We start from the raw sequence: 4,626 nt of genomic DNA on the forward strand, positions 1-4,626 counted from the left end.
GAGAATCTGAGATAACAAGGTGTAGAGCTGGATGAACACAGCAGGCCGAGTAGGAAGGCTGACGTTTTGGGTCTGGACCCTTCGATTAGCAGCAGTGCTTTCTTGATTGACCAATTCAACATTCAACCAGCAACCAGACCTGAGCATAACAACCACTTCATGCTGCCTTGTCTACAATGTTATTGGATCAGTCATCAAGCTCATTATGTTCCAGGCCAGTTCCCAATAGAAAACAGATGTTTTCTTTTTATTTTTGAAAAATGCTGCTGTTTAAAGTTCAATTCTTAATGCCCACTCATGGTTCTAAGCCAAAGGAAATTGGAGGAAAAATAGAAGGGGGGGAAAAAAGTAGTGAGGGGCTCTACACTAAACATTCTCTTCCTTTTACAGATGCTCAGTAGCAGTAGTACTAAGGCTCCTTTTTAGACAGCACCTTCCAAACCCACAACCACTTCCGTCGAGAAGGACAAGGGCATCAGATACATGAGAACACCTCAGCCTGCAAGTTCCCTTTCAAGCCCCTCCCCATCCTGACTTGGAAATATCACTGTTCCTCCACTGCTGGGTAAAAATCCTGGAATTCCCTCCCTAAAGAGCATTGTGGGTCAACCCTACAGCATATGGACTGCAGCTGTTCCAGAAAGCAGGTTACCGCCTTCTCAGGGGGCAACTAGGGACGGGTAATAAATGTTGGCCTAAGCCATAGTATGTCCCATCTGAATTGTAAGTGGGCAGTGAGACTCGGGAACAGTTGTTACGTGGTACACTAGTGCTTGCATAGTCAGGGCTCGCTGTGGATAATTAGGTGATGATCAGGTAGTTACCATCAAGCAGAAGTACTGAGACGTGTTTATACCTGACACAGGAAATCACCTCCTGGAAGTTTGAGATCCATTTGTTTGTTACCTGATTAGATAATCAATCAGAAGTAACATTTTAATACAGGCTATTTAGCTCCTAACCAGTGTTCACAATATTGGTGACTGTGGGTTTTTTTTTTGTTTGTGGCATATTTTAGTGGAAAAAGATTTCAAACAAGTGATGATAGTTACATGCCTGAAATTGTTGACTATCTTGGGTGTTTGTGCTCTGAATATGCGATTATTGTAAACTCTACAGCAAGAACATCTTCATCTGCAACTACATGTTTCAGTGTTCCTCTCCTGAACTTCAAATAGATCTGTTCCTGGTCAACCTTTCTTCAGGAGGCCAGTTTGTCCTTTTTGACAATCTCTACAGCCCCCTTCACTGTGTCCAGTGCTTTCTCTCAATATAACCTTAAGTGTCACTTTGTGCCAGAGTTTTGAACCAGCTTAAAGTTCATCTGAACATTACTGACTGTGGGCAATCATCACCCTTTGAGGCTTTCTTGTGAAGGCTGTAATAGTTGCAGAAACATTGTCCATATTTGCCTTTGAACTGTAGCCAGCTACAGCAGCCTCTCAGGGAGTAGACAGAGTGACTTCACTTTGAAATAACTCTGTTTGGATCAACGAAATCTTCATGTGAATCAACCCAGTGTTGGTGCTTGTTTAAATAATTACAAGCAGCTTCTTGTTGATGGTTCAATCAGTGATCCAGTGCTTTATTCTTGTGCTAAATGAGAAAATATTTTCAAGAGTGAATCACTTCATTTGGAGTCTTTCTAAAAGCTGGGAAATGCTGCTTTCCTGAGGGAGACACTAATTACATTCACCCTCATTCATCAGTTTTGATTTGATGAGACTGATGGGACAATTCACTTGTTTCAGAATCAGAGGGTCATGGGTCCCACTCCTGTTGTCCATAGCCACCAAGGTCTTAAGTCATACGATACCAGGTTATAGTCCAACAGGTTTATTTGAAATCACAAGCTTTGAGTACCAGCCTTTCATCAGGTGAAGTGAGGAGAAGCATACAGGCACAGAATTTATAATCAGAGAGATCAAACAAATGGTGTGAGTGGAGTGTTAATAGGCAGAATAATAGGTCTCTGCAGGTGATCAAGAGTGTCAGACAGTGTGAGTAAAGTGTCAGCAGCTGAGTAGCATATGAAGGGATGACCTATAATCCAATTAAATGAGGCATAGAAATAATTACAAAAAGTTAAAAATAACATGGTGCTGGAGACAAACCAAATGGCTGGAATAGCATGACAGGTATAACAGTTGCATGCCAAGGGTCCAACCAAAGTAACAAGAAATCCAAAACTGTACAAACTAATTAAGGTGGAGAGATCATAACAAGTTATCAAAGTGATGGTGTCAAAACAGGACAGTAAGAATGGGATACAATGCTCAACTCATTGATCGCCAATTCCAACATGCCACAGTGAAAATCTGCAATGACCATCTCAGAAGACAGGATACGACTGGTAGAGTACACTTTGTCGTCCAGTACTTTCCCGAAGTGGAGAGAAAACACCATGTTCTTTGCAGCCTTCAACATGTCATCAATGATGAACACCTCGCCAAGATCATCCCTGTGCCACCACTACTCACCTTCAAACAACTGCCAAACCTTAGACAGACCATCATTCGCAGCAAACTACCCAGCCTTCAGGACAACATTGACCACAACACTGTACAATCCTGATGAAGGGGCAGTGCTTTGAAAGCTTGTGATTTCCAATAAACCTGCTGGACTATAACCTGGTATCATGTGACTTCTGACCTTGTCCACCACAGACTAACACCAGTACATCCATATCATAATCACCATGAATATTATCTCTGTGCCAGTAGTGAGGGACTGTTGTAAGTACCATCTTTCAGACCAGAGGTAAACCCTAGCCCTGACTGTTGACCTGGGTGGGTAAGAATACCCAGTGGTGCTATTTGTGAGTGTTCTCCATTGTTTCCTTTTCATAAAAACTCTTTATGTGGCCAGTATCTCATCAATAGGTAGGAGAACATCCCACGCTGCTGCTTCCTACAACAAAACTCAATGATACCTTAATAAAACAAAGAACTGTGGGTGCTGGAGATGTGAACAAAACAGAAATTGCTGGAGAAACTCAGCAGGTCTGCCAGCATCTGTGAGAGAAAACAATGAATGTTTTGAGTCCAGTGATTTTTCATCACAGCTGAATTTATGTCAAAGATACTTTATTTGAATGTGATGCACTTTGAGACCTCTAGAGTCCATTAAAATTTCTGTAGAAATACTAATCTTTTACTTTTGGACTGGTTGTGAATACTATCCATTGCGTTTGGTTTTGGTGTTTGAATCTTCCTAAGTACTGACAATCTATCTGGGTGCTCAAGAACAGTCCTCTCTTCTGTGTCCAGCTTTCATTCTCCATTCGTCTTTGACCCACTCCACTCTGACACAAAACTGCTCCTCTGACTACTGCTTTTTTTTGTTTGGCAGCTTTATCAGAGGGTGAGAGGATGTCAAAACAGTCTCTGTTATCATTGTGAGTTTTTTTTTTAAGCCTATGAAATATAAGTGGTTTAGACCAGAGGGTTTTGAATTTAAACCACTGACTATTCCACTCTGTTTGATGGTTAATTAAACTATGCCCATCTGAGAGCAGATTACTCTGCAATGGACAGACTCAGGGTGACTATTGAACCTGAGACAACACCGTGTGGAGCTGGAGGAACACAGCAGGTGAGGCAGCATCAGAGGAGCAGGAAAGTTGATGTTTCAGGTCAGGACCCTTCTTCAGAAATGGGGGAGGGGGAAGGGAGCTCTGAAATAAATAGAAAGAGGTGGGGTGGGGCTGAGGAAGGTAGGTGGGATGGTTTTAGGTGAGTGCAGGTAGACAGTGGTGGGAATTGGTCAGTGAGGTGGCAAGAGTGGATAGGTGGGAGAGAAGACAGACAGGTTGTGTCAGGTCAAGGCGGTGAGGATGACAGGGAGGGTTGGTCATGGGATGAGGCCAGGTGTAGGGAGATTTTGAAACTAGTAAAGTCCACATTGAGACCATCAGGTTGTAGGCTCCCAAGGCGGAATATGAGGTGCTGCTCATCCAGTTTTCAGGTGGCATTGTTGTGACACTGGAGGAGAGGCAGGTGGACATGTCGTCCAGGAAGTGGGAGGGGGAGTTGAAGTGGTTCACGACTGACAGGTGCAGTCATTTGTCGCGAACCAAATGTAGGTATTCCACAAAGTGGTCTCCCAGCATGGTCTCCCCAGTGTAGAGGAGGCCACATTGGGAACAGCTGATACAATAGACCAGATTAGCAAATGTGCAGGTGAACATCTGTTTAATGTGGAAGGTTTGTTTGGGTCCTTGGATGAAGGTGAGGGGGGAGGTGTAGGGGCAGGTGTAGCACCTTCTCCAGTTGCAGGGAGAGGTGCCGGCGGTGGTGGGACTAGTGGGGAGTGTGGAGCGGATGAGGGAGTTGTGGAGAGAGCGATCCCTATGGAAGGCAGATAGGGCTGGGGAGGGTAACATATCCTCGGTAGTGGGGTCGGATTGCAGTGGCGGAGAACGCTACATTGAATCCGGAGGTTAGTAAGGTGGTATGTGAGGAGCAGCCCCTGGCCTCATCCCATGACCAACCCTCCCTCTCATCCCCACCTCCTTGACCTGTCCGTCGTCTTTCCCATCTATCTGCTCCTCCCACCTCACTGACCAATCCCCACCACTGCCTACCTGCACTCACCTATCACCATCCCATCTATCTTCCCCAGCCC

This window comes from Rhincodon typus, chromosome 32 (genome assembly GCF_021869965.1).
Source record: "Rhincodon typus isolate 14 chromosome 32, sRhiTyp1.1, whole genome shotgun sequence".
Classification (NCBI taxonomy): domain Eukaryota; kingdom Metazoa; phylum Chordata; class Chondrichthyes; order Orectolobiformes; family Rhincodontidae; genus Rhincodon; species Rhincodon typus.